The sequence below is a fragment of the Typopeltis vanoorti genome, chromosome 2 (assembly GCF_054136105.1).
Source record: "Typopeltis vanoorti isolate ZY-2024b chromosome 2, IOZ_Tvanoo_1.0, whole genome shotgun sequence".
NCBI classification, from domain to species: Eukaryota; Metazoa; Arthropoda; class Arachnida; order Uropygi; family Thelyphonidae; genus Typopeltis; species Typopeltis vanoorti.
Window position 1 is genome coordinate 29,316,291 of NC_143550.1, and position 21,041 is coordinate 29,337,331.

Sequence of the window (21,041 nt, forward strand, 5' to 3'; positions counted from 1 at the left end):
GATGCTGTATGGTCACTCAGTTGCTCAGTGATGTGCCACACCAGTCCTCAACAGATGGTCCTCTTGTATGCTTTTCTGGAGGCTTTGACTCTCTGAAGATCAGTCATTTCAGATGTGCAATCCATCTATCTCATTTATGGACTAACCCTTCCTCTTTTTCCAGGAACTTTACCTTCTGTTACTGTTCTGAGAAGTCCTCCTTCTATCCTTTCAGTTTGTCCAAATTATTTCAACTTTCTTCTGTCAATATCCTTAAGGAGCCTTAAGTTTTTCCGATCCTTTCTAGCGCCCATCTGTTTGTCTGCCTTTCAGTATGTGATATCCTTAGCAGCCTTTGGTAACACTACATTTCAAAAGCAGCTATCCTTTTCTTATCAGACTTCTTGAGCTTTCAAGTCTCATATCCATATGTTCTTCTTTGAGTGCCATCTCCTATCAGAGGTCGGCGACCACCTTGGCAAATTTTGAGCGATTCTCAGCTATTCTGAGCAGTCTCTCAGAGTTCATACCAGTCCACTGTGTGATATCTGCCAGCCAAGATTTTCTTCATCTTCCTTGTCCTCTTCTTCCATTCATCTTCCCTTTTATAATCAGTTGAAGTATCTTATATTCTTCATTACGAAGTAGGTGACCAAGATATGCAATTTTCCTTCTTTTTATGCATCATCATCATCATCATCAAATTCCTGCCATGTACCCTCAAGGGGTGTACAGGATATGACAGTACTACATGAAAAAATTACATCATTACTAACTTCCTATCTACAATTTTCCTCCAAATCAGTCTGTTACTTGTCAAGACTCCAACATTATCAGATCTTATATTTCTATCATCTAAGGCACTTTGTACAGTATCAATCCACCTATATCTTGGTCTTCCTCTGGGTCGTTTTCCTGCCAACCTGGCAGAGAACACTTGTTTTGCTAATCTTTCCTCTCCCATTCTATTTTAAGTGACCATACCATCTGAGATTAGCTCTGCTAACGCATTCCTGGATGCTGACAATATCAAGTTCTTTCCTAATATCCTCATTTTTAATATGACATTGCCATTGATGTCATCTGTTCACGCCTCTAATCTTTCTCAGGACTCTCATATCTGCAGTCTCTAGTCATTGGTCAAGTGTTTTACTTCTGACCCAGCTCTCAGATCCATAAGTTAAAATTGGTTTGAACACTGTCTTGTATACAGCTAATTTAGTGTTACGACTAATTTCTTTCTTATTCCATATGAATTTATTCAATTGACTTCCCACGATACCAGCTTTGCTGATTCTGTTGTCTATTTCTATATTTAGTTTACCATCTTCAGTAAAAATTGTGCCTAAGTAGCTGAAATGTTTTACTTGTTCCACAGGTTCTCCATTCACAACACAGTTGACATTTTCAATGATTCTGACTGTTTTCATTGTCTTTGTCTTTTTATTGCTGACCTTCATACCATATCTATTGCAACAGCTATTCAATTTAGTCAGAGAATCTTGCAGACTTGTAGCGGATTTATTTAGAAGTATAACATCATCTGCATAAAGCAAAGAGCTGACATTAACATCTCCAATTTTGATATCAGGTTTAATACCACATTCCTTCATAATGTGATCCATATAGATAATGAATAACAGAGGGGATAATGTACATCCTTGTCTCACACCAGATTTAACATTAAACCATCTTCCTGTACTTCCTTCAATTCTAACTGCTGACTCACAACTCAAATAAAGACTAAGTATTGCTTGATATAATGCCCCATTGACACCATATAACTGCAGCGTATTGAATAGCTTCTCTCTTGGCACCTTGTCATATGCCTTTTCCAAATCGACAAAACTTAAATACAGATCTTTGTTATATTCCCATGCTTTCTCGACTATTTGTCGTAAAGTGAAGATCTGATCCTGACAGCCTCTATTTGGCCTGAATCCAGCATGTTCTTCACCAAGCTTTTCTTCCACAATTCTTCTCAACCGTTTCGCAAGTATACTTGCATAGATCTTGCCAGGTACACTCAGTAGGGAAATACCTCTGTAATTTTCACATTCAGTTTTATTTCCCTTTTTATATATGGGTACTATGAGAGATCTACTCCAATCATCGGGAATTCGTCCCTCTGCCCAGGCTTTCTGAACTATGCAGTGCAGCCACTGTAAGACTCTTATACCACCATACTTCAGCATTTCTGGTCGAATATCATCTACTCCTACTGCCTTTCCACATTTCAAGCCTTTGATGGCTTTTTCTACTTCAAGTACGGATATGTATTCCTGACTGCATGCCTGGTCAGTGTTTTTTTATCACTGTGCTGTCATCACTGCTTGTTTCATTTAGCAGTTTTTCAAAGTAATTACTCCATACTTCAAGGATATCTTTTTCTCCTGTTTTCATTTCACCTTTATCATCTCTAATTCCTTTTACAGCACTCTTATCTCCATTCCTAAGCTTCTTCAACAACCTCCAGAATATTTTGCCACCTTCTTGATATTTATTTTCTATATTCTTGCCAAAGTCCTCCCATGACTTTTGTTTAGCTAGTTTTACACACTGTTTAGCTTTCTTACATTTGTCTCTGTATTCTGTAAGAGTAAAAGCTGACTTATTTGCCAGGAACTTTTGATATGCTTTCTTTTTTTCCTTCACTGCCTCTTTAACTTCCTGTGTCCACCAGGGAGTTCTGATTTTTTTATCCTTGCACACAACCTCACCACATGCCTCTCTGTCAGAATCAATCAATGTTTCCTTCAGAGTTTGCCACTGAATCTCCAAGGTTTGATTCCTGTTCTCAAACTCTTTCATTTTCTTTTCAATAATATTTCTGTATTTTAGTCTACAGTTCACATCTGAGAGCTGCTCAACTTTTATTCGCTGTAAAACTTTCTTACATGTTTTTCTTTTCAATATGAAATTCAATTTTATCCTGCTCAAGACTAAATAGTGATCACTTCCAATTTCAAATCCTCGGTACACTCTGGTGTCCTGCACCAGGGAGAAAACATCACTATCAACAATAACATAGTCAATGAGACTTTTCTTATTCCTAGCCTCTTCTCTCCATGTGAATTTGTGCACATTTTTATGTTGGAACATGGTGTTAGTAATAACCAGTCCATGTCCTGAGCAGAAATCCAACTGATATTTGCCATTATTATTAGCTTTGCTCTTTTCTCCAAATTTTCCCAAAATATTTTTGTATGTCTCACAATCATTTCCTACTCTGCTATTTAGATCCCCAACAAGGACCAACTTTTCCTTTTTCATTGTGTCAGTTGCTTTTTCTAAAGCCTCAAAAAATTCCTCCACTTGTACTTTAGTAGAACCTTCTGTGGGACCATAGGCACAAATAAGTCTCATTGTCCAGTTCCCCATTCTCATATTTGCCCACATTACTCTACTTGAGACTGACTGCCATTCAAGAAGATTAGCCTCGTATTTTGTGTTGAATACTATGGCTACTCCTTCTTTTCCTTGATTGTCATTGCCTGAATATAACATTTTGTATTTATTGCTCAGAAAGATCTTACCAGATTTGGTCTTTTTTGTTTCAGTCAACCCTATTATGTCGATTTGGTACTTATGTAATTCCTCAGCTAGCTCCATTTCTTTGCCATTCAGGCTTCTTACGTTGATAGTACCGATCTTTAACTCTGGTGATGTTGAGTTTTATGGTATCTAAAAGTTCACGTGATTTCCCCATTTGTTCCAGTACTTCCTGATTGGACGTTTTTTCTGTTCATGGGATTTTTAATATTCGTCTGTATAACCACATCTCAAAGGCTTCAAGTCTTTTTATTGATGTTGTCTTCAATGTCCAAGTTTCTGCACCGTACGGCAGTACAGACCATACATAGCATTTAACCATGCGTACTCTAAGCTCTAAGTTTAAACTGCAGTTACACAGTGTTGATTTCATCAAGAGAAAATTTTTTCTTGCCATTTCAATTCTAACTTTTATTTCCATTTCTGGATTGCAATCTTCATTTAACCAGCATCCGAGATATTTAAACTTTGCCACTCTTTCTATTTGTTTCCTATTTAAAGAAAGTGCTAAATTAAAATTGGTTTCTTACTTATGACCATGAATTTAGTTTTGGTGATATTTATTTTTAATCCCATTTTTTCACTCTCTTCATTTATTAGTTCCAAAATATTTTGAAGATCCTGAATATTGTCAGCCAGAAGAGCTGTATCATCAGCATATCAGATGTTACTGATGATTTCACCATTTACACTAATCCCTTCCTTTCTTCCTTCCAAGACTATTTGAAATATGGCTTCTGAGTAGATGTTAAAAAGAAGAGGTGACAGCACACATCCTTGCCTTACTCCTCATTTGATGTTAATGGAGTCTGTAATAATGTCATCAACTTGAACAGATGCCTTTTGGTTCCAATATAAGTTTTCAATGATCCTGATGTCTTTACCATCTAATCCAATTCTTTTTAATAGTACAATCATTTTAGCATGTTGGACTTTGTCAAATGCTTTCTCGAAGTCGATGAATCAAATGAATATTACCTTGTTTTGGTCAATACATTTTTGAAATAAGATCTGAGAACAGAAAAGGGCCTCTCTTGTTCCCAAGCCGTTTCTAAAGCCGAATTGGGTATCACTGATGGTGTCTTCACATTTTCTGTATATTCCTTTTTGAATTATTTTCAGAAACATTTTGAGAACGTGATTCATTAGGCTGATCATTCTATAGTCATTACAAGTTTTCGCATTTACTTTTTTAGGTAGCATGATGAAGGTCGATTGTAACCAGTCTTGAGGGATTATGCCTGTATCGTAGATCTTATTAAATAGCTTTACTAATATGTTAATGTTGTCACCTTCTAATAACTTTACTATTTCTGCTGGTATTCTATCTGGTCCTAGGGCTTTACCATTTTTAAATGAGTTTAGTGCACATTCTATCTCTGATTTTAGAATGCATGGACCTTCCATATGTTCATAAGTATTTTCTGGGTTCTGTCTGTTATCAGTAAAGAGTTCTTCTATATATTTCACCCATTCTTGTATTTTGTCATCCTTTTTGGATATAATTTCTGCCTTTTTATTTCGAAGGATACAGAATTGTTTTTTCTTACATATACCTGAGGTCTCTTTCATCTTTTTGTGTAGATTAAAATTGTCTTTTTTTTTTCCTGTAGAATTTCTATTTCTTTACATTTTTCATTCATCCAGATTTCTTTTGCTTTTTTGATCTTGTGTTTAATAATTTTCTGAACCTCTTTATATTTTGTTGGATTATGATTTTTATATGATCTGCATTGATCCATGAGAGAAAGAATTTCATCAGTCATCCAATCTTTCTTTTTTACTGCTCTATTAGGACATAAGGTATTGGTACATTTCTCTATGAAGACAGATTTCAATTTGTCCCACGATTCATCAACCCTCGTGATGTCATCATTCTTGATAAGTGCTAGCTCTTGATTCAGATCTTGACTCAATTTGCTTCTTATCTCTGTGTTTTTTAATCCATATGTTGGTTATGCTAAAAACAGCTACATTGAGAATCCTCAACTTTGTTCCTGTGGACAAGATCCATCCTTCTAGATTTTAGACAAGTCTCTGTTGTTTTAGCTATTCCTAATCTTCATCTGCCATTTTCTGAATAGCAATTCTTCACATTAATAATGGATTCCAGGTACTGGAACTTGCTGATTTCCTCAATTTTTTCTCCATTAAGCTATACTTGTTTCTCAGGCACTTCTCTTGTATCTCCTTTGCGAATTGCAGTCTTTGTCTTGCTAGGATTGAGCTGAAGTCTTCTGTTCTTCCTGATATCATTAACTTTGTCAAGGATTTGTTCTAGCACTTCCTTATTATTGCAGAAAACTGTAATTTAAAAAGTTGTTCTCCATTGAATTCTTACATTTTGAAAAAATGTAGATATTCATTTAAAAAAAAAAATTATTTTCCAGTCTCTGTAAAATGATGACATTTATTCAGCAATATATCTATTAGAGCAGTTATATTTAGTGCTACAGGAATAATGTCATTGTGACTTGGCATTATCGTTTTCTCAATAATCTGTTCTCCAATTATATTGCATGGTGCTGCTTTATAATTGAAGGCTAGATTATTGAGAAAACGATAGTGCAAAGTCACAAATTCTGATCATATTACCATATAGTGATAATATAATGCACCAGGAGAACAATATTTACCGGAGTGTTATCTTATCTGTAAAGTTTAGTAGCAGATTAGAGCTAATAACAATAATACATACCTGCTTCATGTCTGTTCATTATAAAGAAAAGTCTTTGCTAACATAATGATTCCTACAGAAGAAAGATATGCTTAAGTTCACATGGCGAGACCTTCAAGACATATGCAAGTCTGATTGGTTATGTTAATCTTTCTAGCGGCATTTAGTAATGCTATAATGGCACATGTTAACTCAGTAAGTGTAATAAAACAGGTTGTTATATTCTTTAATTGATATAAAAGTCGAATTTTAGTTAGTTTTTTTTTTTTTAAATAAAAATTGATGTTTCCTGATATGTACCACGAGGGATGAACAGGATATTATAATTGTAATACATGAAATAATTACTGTTACTTCCTAGCAACAATATAATTTTCCTTCAAAAATATTAGATATTATCATATCTTATATTTTGATCTTCCAAGGCACATATCACTTTATTAGTCCACCTAAATTTTGATCTTTAATTGGTCATTCTGGCTAGAAAACCCTTGTTTTTCTGCTTTTCCTCTCCTAGACCAAAAAATTTCAGATAGCATTGCTAGCAGTATTAAGGTGTTTCCTAACATCCTAATTTTTTAACATATATTTCCATTGATGCCATTGGTTCACTCCCTTAATCTTTCTCATAACTCTTTGTTAGATTTATACAGCCATACTTGTTAAGGTTTGGAGTATGTTTTAAGGCTTCTGTTGATTCCAGGAACAACCACTCTGACTTGTAGAAGCTTCTGTGCATTACTTTTGTTTCTTTCCAATTGATCCTGTGTGCAGGGGTATCCAAAGCATGGTCTGCCAGACCCAACTTACCATAGCAAAAGTGTCGGATATATTTTTTGTGTTCACTGAGGCGGATGTCCACATTTCTTCCTGTCTGTCCGTAGTAGGCTTGATGGCAAGAACAGGGCACTTCATAGACACCTGGATGTGATAAAGGAGTGCATTTGTCCCTAGGTGAACGGATGAGAGTTGCTAATTTTATATAAGGTTTAAATACTGTGCATAGTTGGTGTTTGTTAAGCACCCTAGATATCTTTTCAGATGTGCCTTTAATGTATGGGATGGTGATGGTTTTGCTGTAGTCTTCTGTGGTAGATAGAGGGGACTTATGGGTAGCATTTAGTATGTTATCTATTTTGTGGGGATTATAACCATTGATTAAGAAGGTTTCACGTAGGTGAGAAAGTTCAGCAGTGAGAGCAATGTCATTGGAACAGATTGCTCTAGCTCTATGGGTTAGTGTTTTTAAGATACCATGTTGTTGAGAAGGGTGAATGGTGTGATTGTTTGTGTAAGTATCTCCCTGTATGATTGGGGTTTCTATAAACCGAAAATGATAAGGAACCTTCTGGAAGACGTGTGATCAGTGTGTCCAAGAAGGGCAGGCAGTCATTGGCTTCTAGTTCCATTGTAAAGTGGATTTTAGGGTGCTGGCTATTTAGATGCACTAAAAATGTATTCAATGTGTGTGGGCCATGTGGCCAAATAGCAAACACATCGTCAACATAGCGTAGCCAGAGACTAGGTTTGAGAGTGGCTGTGTTGATTGCTAATTTCACAAAATACTAAATTCACAATTTCCCCCAGATATATTTCAGCTATTTAAATTCACAGTATAGGCAGGTTATTTTACATGGAAAGGGAAAATATACAAATAATTAGATGGGACAGTTATGGGTTCACCCCCCCCCCCCAGCCAACTTCTGCATTGAACATCTGGAAAAATTAGCTATCAACACAGCCACTCTCAAACCTAGTCTCTGGCTACGCTATGTTGACGATGTGTTTGCTATTTGGCCACACGGCCCAGACACATTGAATACATTTTTAGTGCATCTAAATAGCCAGCACCCTAAAATCCACTTTACAATGGAACTAGAAGCCAATGACTGCCTGCCCTTCTTGGACACACTGATCACACATCTTCCAGAAGGTTCCTTATCATTTTCGGTTTATAGAAAACCCATTCATACAGGGAGATACTTACACAAACAATCACACCATTCACCCTTCTCAACAGCGTGTTATCTTAAAAATACTAACCCATAGAGCTAGAGCAATCTGTTCCAATGACATTGCTCTCACTGCTGAACTTTCTCACCTACATGAAACCTTCTTAATCAATGGTTATAATCCCCACAAAATAGATAACATACTAAATGCTACCCATAAGTCCCCTCTATCTACCACAGAAGACCACAACAAAACCATCACCATCCCATACATTAAAGGCACATCTGAAAAGATATCTAGGGTGCTTAACAAACACCAACTACTCACAGTATTTAAACCTTATATAAAATTAGCAACTCTCATCTGTTCACCTAAGGACAAATGCACTCCTTTATCACATCCAGGTGTCTATGAAGTGCCCTGTTCTTGCCATCAAGCCTACTACGGACAGACAGGTAGAAATGTGGACATCCATCTCAGTGAACACAAAAAATATATCCGACACTTTTGCTATGGTAAGTCAGGTCTGACAGACCATGTTTTGGATACCCCCTGCACACAGGATCAATTGGAAAGAAACAAAAGTAATGCACAGAAGCTTCTACAAGTCAGAGAGGTTGTTCCTGGAATCAACAGAAGCCTTAAAACATACTCCAAACCTTAAAAAGTATGGCTGTATAAATCTACCAAAGATTTGGGAGACAGTCATCCTAAGACTAAATTAATATTTTTTAATTTATGTTTTTTCAATTTGAATTTTTTTTACTACTATTTCAATTTTTTTTTTTTTTTTTTAACCTAGATGGCGCCATATTAGGACTTTAGTCTTGTGTTGCACGCTGCAATCACTTATACTAGTCCCCACTGTTACACTGGATTGTGGTTGTCTTACATTTGTAACAAACTTTGTGTTGTGTGCTCTGAAGATGCTGGATATAATACCAGCGAAATATTAGCTTTAAGTTAATAAATAGTTATTTTCTTAACCTTCTGTGTTCTTATTATACCGTGAAACCTATTACAACAATTAAGAAATGGGCTGCAGAGTTTAAATGTGGCCGTACCAGCCTTGAAGATGATCCACGTGAAGGATGTTCAAAAAATCTAACAACGCCAGAAATCATTGATCAAGTGCACGATATTGTATTGGATGACCGTCGAGTCAAAGTCCGTGAAATTGCTGAGATTATAGGCATTTCAAAAGAATGTGTAGGATAAATTTTGCATGAAGAATTGCATATGAAATAGATTTGCGCAAGATGGATGCCGCACTTGCTCACAGTAGAACCAAAACAAACTCTCATGAAAATTCTCTGAATAGTGCTTGGAGCATTTTAACAAGAATAAAACTGATTTTATGCATCGATTTATTACTATGGATGAGACTTGAATTCACCATTACACACCAGAATCCAAACAGCAGTCAAAACAGTAGAGAGAAGCAGTTGTTCAGTATCAAAGAAGACACTCAGTTACATCAGCAGGAATAGTCATGGCATTGCTGTTTTTTTGGGATGTTAAAGGCATTTTGTTTAATAATTATCAGGTTTGCAGAAGAAAAAAGAAAAATATCATCTTTCATCAGGACAATGCACCTGCCTACAAAAGTGTTTTGGCAATGGTAAAATTAAGGGATCTGAACTATGAATTGTTGGAACATCCACCTTATTCCTCAGATTTGGCTCCCTCTGACTTCTATCTCTTCCCAGAACTAAAACTCTTCCTTGCTGGTCAGCGTTTTTCTACGAATCAAGGAATGATTGCAGCTGTAGAGGGGTATTTTGTAAATCTTACTGAGAAGCAACACAGGGACAGGATAATGGTGCTGGAGCATCGCTGGAATAAATGTATTAGTCTTAATGGAGATTATGTTGAAATATAAAAATAATTTTGAAATTATAAATCTGTTTTTTCATTATTAGGCCGAGAACTTTTCAGATCACCCTCGTAGACCAGGTTTTTCCAGCCCTTTGGTTGGAAAAACCTGGGTTCAATTCCCATCCATGACGTGATGAACCTTTATCTGGTCTCTTTTGACTAAAGGTGAGTTAGACAGTTTCATACAGAGATAGAGGGTTTTTTCACCCTGACACTCAATTTTTCATCTCTCAGAACAGTCAAACCGGTCCGTGAACACACACAGAGCTGCAGTTATAAAATACATAACTTAATCCATCACTAAGAGGGCTCAACCAGTGCTAAGGGACTGTTGAGAAATGTGGAGGGGGGGGGTTATATAGTCGCGAGATATAGTGTCTCATTTACACTAACGTTTTCACTTGACATCCCCATCATATGCCTTTTCTGGATGTCCAAAACTTAAATACAGATTCTTCTTATATTCACATGATTTTTCAACCATTTACTGTTGGTCTTAAAGTAAAAATCCAATCCTGACAACTTCTATTTGGCATCAATCCAGCTTGTTCTTTTCCAAGTATCTCTTCCACAATTTTTTTTTCTCAACCTCTTTTTAAGTATGCTTGCATAAATCTTACAACACTTAACAGAAAAATTCCTCTATAATTCTCATTCAATTTTCTGTTCATTTTTTATAGATGGGTACTATGAGTGCTCTATCCCAATCATCTCAAACTGACCAGCCCTTATAAATTATGTAGGCACTGTAAAACTTTTATAACTTCTTATTTTAGTATTTCAGAATTTCATCTACTCCAGCTACCTTTCCACTTTCAGTTTTTCAACTCTCTACTTCAAATATGGATGTGTATTCCTGACTACATTCCAGTTGGATGTTTTCTACCATCCTGATTACACTGCTTGTTTCATGTAGCATTCTTTCAAAGTGATCACTCCAGGTATTTAGAAGATTTTTATCTTCAGTTTTCATGTCTCCTTTATCATCTCTGATTCCTTTTACAGTACGTTCCTTCATTTCTAAATATTTTGCTCCTTTCCTGACATTTATTTTTCCATGACTTTTGTTTAGCCAGTTCAGTGTTTGCTTCCTCAAGAAACTTTTGATAAGATTTCCTCTTTTTTCCTGAATACCTCTTTATTTTTGTGAGTTCACCATTGAGTTCTGATTTTCATTGTAATAATATGCCTCTCTGGCTGAAACAGTTGATGTTTTCTTCAATGTTTGGTTCTTGTTTTCAAACTCATTTTTTGCTGAATAATGTCTATGTATTAATGTTGAATAGCAGAGATACTAATTTTTTTCCCTTATTTTCATGGCATAAATATAATTTCTTATATTTGCTGCTCATAAATATCTCACCTGTTTTTTATCTTCTCTGTTTCAATAATGCCTATCATGTCAGTCTGCTTCTTATGTTACTGGTGCCAGTCTTGATGTGTGCAAATGTTGAATTGGGATTTGTTCTAATAGCTGACTTTTTGCTGTTTGCCCTGGTTCCTGACGAAAACAATGGGGACCAATTTAACCAGGCAGTGTCCCAGCTGGCATGAAATTCTGTCATGTTGTACGATCATTTTGCATTATCTTCTAAGCCAACGGGGATACAATTTGTTTGACTAGATTCCGCATTACCAGCCTATCTTTGTTCACTCAGTGTCTTGGTAGATACCTAACAGGGTGCACCACAACAAGGTGAGGATTGGACATAGCATTTGAAGTGCTCATGAGCTTTCTGCATTCCTTCAATGGCCAGTAATGCAGCTTTGTTCCTTAAGCTTCCTATCGATCTGTTATCTTAATAATTTTGTTATTCATAGAATTTTTGTACACTGTACTGCCACATTTTTGTTTTCTATTTGGTTGATTTAAAAGATGGAACCTTAGCATTGTACTATCACTTGTTGTATTAGAGCAGCATAGGTCGATTTGCTTGCTCTTGTTTAGCAGACTGGAGAGTCTCCACTTGCTATGTGCATGAGACTGGGTATTTCACATCTAACTTCAACATTTTAAGAACTTTAGGTGGTGATGATTTCATTGCTTGTGAAACCATTGCCACCCACTTCAATTTGGGAGTGCAAAGGGACTTTTAAAATGTACCATATTTGTCTAGAGGGGATGTTTCCTAGATAATCTAACAAGTGGGATTGACAAGAATAACTAAAGTTCTAATAGTTCTAATAACTAATAACTAAAATATTTAATACTTTCAGAAATAATGAAATACAGGAAAACTTCGCTTAATGTGAATTCGATATGCGCCGTTGAGTGAAATGATACTATTTTCCACTTTAAGCAAGTGATTAATCAGTTAACGCGTTTTTTTTTACGTTACGCAAAATTTTTTGTCACCAATCTGCTGCGAATAGAAAAGCTTTCATGTCTCATTAAGAGACATGAAAGTGGCACTAGTAATACAATGATTGTGTGAGACCTAGGATACAGCGAGTCTACAGTTTGACTATATTAAATAAGAACAAAGAAAGTTGCTACTCCTTTAAGCATACAGATCACCCAAAATAGAAGCCATTTAATGATCAAGATGGAGCATCTTCTATCGCTCTGGATGGGAATTATAACCAAAAAAGAATACCTCTTAGTTTACGGAATATTCAGGCAAAAGCTCTGAATTTTACCTCATTGAAAGAAACCGAATTTCAAGAGGAATGTGAAAACTTTACTGCAAGTTTAGGATAACTTGACCGTTTTAAAAATCTAACTGGACTGCATAATGTAAGAATAACTGGGGAATCTGCTATTGATGATAAAGATTCTGTGGCTAAGTTTCCTGAAGAATTGCAAAAGATAAATCAGGAGGGGTGAATTTATCATGAGCAAAATCTAAGATCTAACATTATTATAGAAATCAGCACAATTGGAAAATGGACAAGAATGATCTCCTTCAACTAGAAGAACAGCATGCATATGAAGAAGATAAGGTGCGCAAACAAGAAGAGAATGTTATAACCAAGAAGCTAACTGCAGAAGAACTTCAGCTAGTTTTCAATCACATTGAGCATGCTAAGAAAATTTTGTTTGATGCTGATCCTGATATGGAACGAAGCTTCTAAGTCCGTTGAAATCTTGATAAAGTGATCGACAGCTGTCACAAATTCCATGATAAGATGAAAAAGTCAAGCACAACTCAAACATATTTATTTAATTTTTTTATAAAAAAAAGTAGCTCAATCAAATGTTTAGACATTAAATAAAAATTTAAGCAATTGGTTTTTATTAAGGTTGGAAGTTTTTTTTCACTTGGTTAGACTATAATAAATTTAGTTTAATCCTTTATCCAAGTGTAAGCAAGCAGAGTTTGCACCTGAAGTAGCTTCAGGACTGAGGCAACTCGTGGTAAAGGTGGACTAAGATCTCATCACTTGTCTTAGTATCTCCCATAATGCAAAACACATCTCCTTGTGGACATGTATAATGCTATGCATTAAGAGGAGGCCACTACCCAGACCAGTTTCGACCTTTATCGAGGTCTCATCTGTGGGAGCCACACCCATAGCTGGAAGTAATGGAGAAGTCATATTTACCTATATGAGAGCTTAGTCCACGTTTACCTTGGGTTGCTTCAGTCCTGAAGATACTTCAGGTGCAAACTTTGTTTGCTTACACTTGGATAAAGGATGAAACTAAATTTATTATGATTTTTATTAACTTTGATTATTTCATCATCATCATCATCAAATTCCTGCCATGTACCCTCAAGGGGTGTACAGGATATGATAGTACTACATGAAAAAATTATATCATTACTAACTTCCTATCTACACTTTTCCTCCAAATCAGTCTGTTACTTGTCAAGACTCCAATATCGACTAATTTCTCTCTTATTCCATATTAATTTATTCAATTGACTTCCCACCATACCAGCTTTGCTGATTCTGTTGTCTATTTCTATATTTAATTTACCATCTTCAGTAAAAATCGTGCCTAAGTAGCTGAAATGTTTTACTTGTTCCACAGGTTCGCCATTCGCAACACAATTGACATTTTCAATGATTCTGCCTATTTTCATTGTCTTTGTCTGTTTATTGCTGACCTTCATACCATATCTATTACAACAGCAATTGAATTTAGTCAGAGAATCTTGCAGACTTGTAGCAGATTTATTTAGAAGTATAACATCATCCGCATAAAGCAAAGAACTGACATTAACATCTCCAATTTTGATATCAGGTTTAATACCACTTTCCTTCATAATGTGATCCGTATAGATAATGAATAACAGAGGGGATAATGTACATCCTTGTCTCACACCAGATTTAACATTAAACCATCTTCCTGTACTTCCTTCAATTCTAACTGCTGACTTACAACTCAAATAAAGACTAAGTATTGCTTGATATAATGCCCCATTGACACCATATAACTGCAGCGTATTGAATAGCTTCTCTCTTGGCACCTTGTCATATGCCTTTTCCAAATCGACAAAACTTAAATACAGATCTTTGTTATGTTCCCATGCTTTCTCGACTATTTGTCGTAAAGTGAAGATCTGATCCTGACAGCCTCTATTCAGATCTTCACTTTATGACAAATAGTAGAGTATTTTATCACCTTATATAGCTTATATTGAAATTTTTTTTCCAAATTTATGCTAACTGATGGATGAATTAAAATGATTCCCGTTGTTTATTGCAATCACAGAGGAACATGTAAGTTGCCTGCAACCTACATGTTCCTATGCTGAATCATTGAATGTTTTCTTCTGATTTTACAATTGGTCTTGGGTGTTTGATTTTTCAAACTTTTGCTTTTTTTTCTTCAATGATATTTATTTCATTCTGTAGTTCACCTCTCAGAGATGATTGACTGATTCTTTCTAATATGCTGATATATTGATTCTTGTGTTTTGAAGAAGTATGAAGATATTAACTACCAACATTAACATAGTTTAGACATTCTTTAATGTTTTGTCTTCTCTCCATATTTTCTAGTGCACATCTTTATGGTGGAACTTGGTGTTAACCACTTAACAAATTTTCCCAAATATATTTGAATATGTCCATAAGACAAAAAAAAAAAAAAAAAATGTGTTGTCATTCCCATTCATTTGTTTTGTGGCTTTGGGCATGACTTAACATGAGATATAGATGCTTGTTTGGTCAGATGATGCTGTTGATGGTGTTATGCATGGTAGGTACATGCAGGTCACGTATGCGAAGCTATTTCAGTATTTGTGTTTTGTCTTGTAAAGTTTATGGTTATAGTTTTTTCCTTCATTTGAAATGAACTGAAAAGATAAATGCAGTGTCACTGCTTTCAATAATTTGATCAGATTCTATCAATTTACCCAAAGAATGAGAGGAAAGAAATATTAAAAAAAAAATATTTTCCCCTGTTTTGGGAGGTATCTCTATGAAATGTATACATTCTAATGAAAAACTAAGCCAATCAAAGAAACCTCTGGATTTTGCAATGGAACTAATACTCCTTGTTTGAAAATGTAAATTTGTTAATACTCATGGTCATCTCAGAACTACTTCAACTCCTTTTAGGTTTACTGCCATAATTTTCCATATGCTATTGCTTCCACACAAATAAAACTAACCTGATGAGAACATGAGTTGTATGTGTAAAGAAAAAAATGTAAAAGGAAAACAATGTTTTTCTTAATCCATCCTGAAGGAATTGTCATTTCTAAAATAAAAATAAATAAATAAATAAATTGGACTTCATTTTATTTTTGTACTCAGTGGAAGTTGTTTCTGTACTCCGTAGATAACTCAGGCAAATTTCTTAAAGAAAAATTATTCATTTATTACTACATAAACAAAATTTACTAAGAGTAATTCATTTTTCTAAACAAACATCATTAAGACTTAATAAAACACAAAAAAAACTTTTTCTCTTTGACTAGTTCATGTCCTGAACAAAAATCAAGCAGGTAATTACTATTGGAATTGGGTTCAAGGCTATATTGTGAGTGTTCAGTGTTACATATCTCTAATGGAAAATTGGTGATTTTTATCTGGTTTATAGTATATTAGTGTAGATTTTCAATTTTTTAGAGTATTTAGTGTTTTTATAGCATATTTTTATTATGCTATTACAATATTAAATGCAGCTGTAAAATGGCACCAAAAATGCAAGAAATGGAATGCTAACAAGAAGACTTTGCACCACTAAAGACAATATCGAAGTAGATATTGAAAATAATTTAACCTTCAAAACTGCAATATTAAGGCAGATTATTAGACACACAATCCAGGAATTACAGAATGTTGTCAAGTGGTGTATAAATGAACATGGGGTGGGGATAAGAAAGTTAGGCAACAAAATGAGAAACAACAAAGCAGTGAATCGGGTAAGTTAGTGTGTAACATAAATCAGGTAGGTAAAGTTGATTGTAAAAAGAAGGATGCTATTTGATATGCCAACTGTAAAATATTTTTTTGTTATTCATTCTCTTTAGCTATCTATCTAAGATTTACTTAAATTTATATTTTGTCCCCCTTTTTTTTCTGCTATTAGTTAGACCTCGTGTAGTAAGCCTATTTAATGAAGCAGTTCCTAAACATTCATATAAAATCAATTAAGAAATTTATATTTTCATAATGACTGCGCCACTTAATTGACCTTCTATTGCTTAAAAGTTAGGGCAAGAAGTTAACAAAATTAAATTATTACGTTTGCACAATTTTTTACATGCAAGTCGTGGCTAGTTATTTTCTACTATTCCCGCAGGTTCGCTAATTTGTTCGGGATAGTGCATTGTCTAAGGAATAAGAACCAGGTAATACTAAAACAAAACATATATTTATTTTCAATCTAAAGGAAATGATACAGAGCACACAGAAGTTGCAAAAAGATTAATTCAATCAAAAGCTCTTTAACTAATTTATTATCTAAGCAACAGAACTTATAGTGTGTTAACTTTCAGAAACCTTAATGTACTTTTACACAAAAGTGTCTCCTTTGACACAACTTAGCTTACAAGCAAGTATAAATATTTCAGAGGAATTGTAACAACTTTCTTTTGCCACATTCAATACTTAATTGGCACTATTTCTGACACTATCACAAGCAACCTGTGAATTAAACACACTTAACAATACATAATCTTCCCTTAAATCAAAATTCAATTTTAACCACCAGTTAACAAATAACCTCTCGCAATCACTTACGATTTCGAGTTACTTTCTCATGACATATTACAATGAAATAATGGCTTGCTAGCTAACAATCACGAGTCGAAAGTCCAATTTACATACTGCAACATACATTGAGACTGGAGCATCTTCCATCTGTCAGTCCTCGGGAGTTTTCCTTCATCGAACTCTCTGGGGGTTCTGCCATAGCTACTTGGAGCCTAGAGAGAGAGAGAGAGAGAGCTGGCAGCTGAGAAACATCTAGCGGTGGCGGGAAGAACAATCTTCCTGAAGGAGCCCCCGTAGAAGTCGAAGGTGACGAACCAAAAGAAAAGACCTTGAACCTAGCACTGCCTTCCCTTTTATTCCATTTTCAGTCCTTTGTTCTTAATTAAGAGTATCCCAGGATTAGCCAGGAGACAGCTCCAGATCTGTCTCCTGGCCGCCGCCCACTGTGCAACACATATACTCTGTCTTACTTCTGCTCAGTCTCATGCCTCTCTCTTCCAGTACTTCTCCATCTTTCCAGTTTAGTTCCCGCTTCTTCTCTTGAATCTCCACACAGCAAGATGTCATCTGCATACAACATTGTCCAAGGCGCATCTTCTCTCACCTACTCCGTCACCACCTCCATCACAATATTAAACAAAAACGGACTTAATGCTGACCCTTGATGCAAGCCAACTGTTTCTTGAAAACTTTCTGTCTGTCCCAGACAGATCCGAACACTTGTCTTCACATTTCTGTACATCTCCTTCTTCTCCCTCAGACACCTCCAGACGTCTTCCCCTGGCACTCTATCGTATGCTTTCTCCAGATCAATAAATGCCAGATGTAGCTCCTGTTGTTTCTCTCGAAACTTTTCCATCATCTGCCGTAACCCAAAGATAGCATCTGTTGTTGATCTACCAGGCATGAAGCCAAATTGTTCCTTTGCAATCTCCACCTCCTTCCTCAATCTTCCATCAAGAACCCTTTCTAGGATTTTCATTGTGTGGGACATCAACTTTATTCCTCTGTAATTTTTACAGTCTTGTGCATCCCCTTTACCCTTGTAGATGGGGACAAGAGTACTCTCCCTCCATTCCTCGGGTATATTTTCCTGTTGACAAACTTTCATGAACAGGTCCCACAGCAGGTCAATTCCCTCTTCCCCCAGTGCCTTCCATGCCTCTACTGGAATCCTGTTGGGGGCCCACCGATTTTCCATTCCTCATCCTCTTCATGACCACCGTCACTTCCACTCTACTGATGTTCTGCAACCATTCCCCTCAGAAGGCTGCCCATCTTTTCTGTGAGTCCTTGCATTTTCCTCATTCAAAAGTCCCTCAGAGTATATTCTCCATCTGTTTCTTATGTCCACATCCCTCCATAATACTGTTCCTTCAGCGTCTTTGATCTGCCTCACATGTAAGATGCCCTTTGCTGCTTTATTTCTACATTTCGCTAGTTGGTAAATTTTTCTCTGTCCTTCCTTTGTTTCTAATTGATCATACAGATCTTGATATGCCATAGCCTTCGCATGTGCCACAACTCTCTTGGCTTCTTGCTTTCTCTCTCTGTACACCTCTCTGTCCTCTTCCACTCTTGACTCATCCCACTTCTGCTTTGCCTTCCTCTTAGTTGTCACTGCCACTTGTACATTATTATTCCACCACCAACCCTCCTTCTGCTCTCTAATCTTTCCAGATGTCTCACCAAGCACCTCAATTGCACAGCTCAGGATTACTTTTGAATTATGTTTCCACCAATTTTGTACACTTTCTAGTCCATCCGAAATCCTCTCTAACACCCTCTCCCTAAAACAATTATTCACACTCTCTTCTTTTAAGTGAAACCACTTAATTGTCTTCATCCCATGGCTTCCAGAGGTTCTTATCTTCGATCTTATTTTAAAGTCTGCGCACAGCAGTCGGTGTTGCTGTGCCACTTGATCTGTTGGAATTACTTTACAATTTGTCAGAACCTTAAGATGTTTTCTTCTAGTCAAAATGTAGTCAATTTGTGAACTGTTGTTACCACTCCTAAATGTTATCAAATGTTCTTCCCTCTTGTAGAAAAACAAGTCCACAATTGCCAGATCAAACGCTACTGCAAAGTCCACAACCCCCTCTCTCTCTCCTTCCTTGTTCATCATTCCCTCATTTCTTCATCTAACACGTTCTAGAACTCATCTTTCTCCTCTGCTGTACAGCCAACTTGCAGGGCATATACACATAATACGACCACCTGCTTTTCTCCAAGACCCAATTTCATTCACATGATCCTGTCGTTCCTTCTACCCACTTCCAGTACTTCGTCCTTCATTCTGCCACACACCACAATTCCTACACCATTTCTTCCCTCGTTATTCGCTCCAGAGTAGAACAATTTATATCCATCTCCCAGTTCCTTTGCCTTTCACCCCTTCCACCTTGTCTCCTGCACACATAAAATGTCCAACTTCCTCTTCCTCATCATGTCTACCACCTCTCTTCCCCTTCCAGTCATGCTTCCAACATTCAGTGTTCCTACTCACAACATCCTCTCCACCTTCTGGGCTCGTTTCTTTAACCGCACCTGCCCTTGATGTGGTAGCCCTCGTCCACTTCTTGCAGCTGTAGGGCGATGTGACTGCGCGTCGCCTAAGGGGTATGCCCTATCCCTTATATCATTTTCTCTTTGACTCATATCATATCTAGAGCTGGCAGTGAAGTTTTACGACCGGATGCCCTTCCTGACATCAACCCACACCATTTATTCGGGCTTGGGACTGGCACCTATTGAGGCTAGCTTGCCTCCTTTTGTGGCTGCATAAGGCAAAATGACTTAGCAAGATAGGAAAGATTCTCCCCTAGCCCTCGAATACTCTAATAGCATCAGGGGGAAGGAGCAAGGAGAGGAGAAAGAAGGGGAGGGACCAGTATAATATAACAGATGTATATTACATGAAGTAAGTCATCGTCCAGCATCTGGTACCTCGAGTTTGCCATGCCCGTACTCACTAAAGTGAGCCCTTGAGATTTGTTTATATTATTACATATATATTATATGTTATATTTTTTTATGATTTGATGATTTTTTAAGAATAATTGTTTTTTTTTTATCTAATGAACGGATGGTACATGTATTAAAATTTTAAATAAAAAAATAATATTTACATGAAAAATTTGATGCATGACTTGCATCTTATACTGCAAAGAATTTTTTTTTCCCCAAAAAATTTGACATGAAAAATGTGATGTGTCCAATACAACAGTTTGTCTTATAATGTGAAAAATGCAGTAATTTCTAATTTCTTGACATCTTTAATTTATAGTATAACTAAGTGATAAAAACTTTCAACATCTATCTCTAATCCAGAGTATTTTAGTACTAAAATACTCTGGATTAGAGATAGATGTAGCATCATACATGTCCATGAGGATATGGGCTTTGCATCATGGGATACCAAGGCAATTAATGTGAAGCATCAGCCTCCATATGCAAGTAGCCCAATCGTAAAGTAACTTCACATGCAACTTAAACTTCGATAAAGGAAGAAACCAAGAATATAATTTCTTGACATCTTCATTAATAGTATAACCAAGTGAAAAAACTTTCAACATCTATCATTAATAATAATAAAAAGAGAAAAGAATGATCAATAGCCCACCCACAGTGCTAATATACTACTGGTTTACATTACAGCCTTTCATGAGAGGAATCGCATGAAAAAGGAAGGAATTTTCAATTTTTTAAATATTAATGAGAGTATTAGAAACCCAGGGTATATCAGTATCATGTTTAGGTGACAAGTGGTTATGAAAAATTAACTCATGATATTATTTATGAAGACTTAAGGTGGAAAGCTATTCTAAATCATGCATTCCTACGGAGAAAAATGTATTATGGTGTGTGTATTTAGATTTCGGCA

At 36.1% G+C, this 21,041-nt stretch overlaps 1 protein-coding gene across 1 annotated transcript in view; it reads left to right on the plus strand.

Moving 5' to 3' along the window:
• Nucleotides 1-21,041, plus strand: part of LOC150108900 (chromatin remodeling protein domino-like) — a 731,915-nt gene that overhangs the window by 294,124 nt on the left and 416,750 nt on the right. The window lies entirely within an intron of this gene.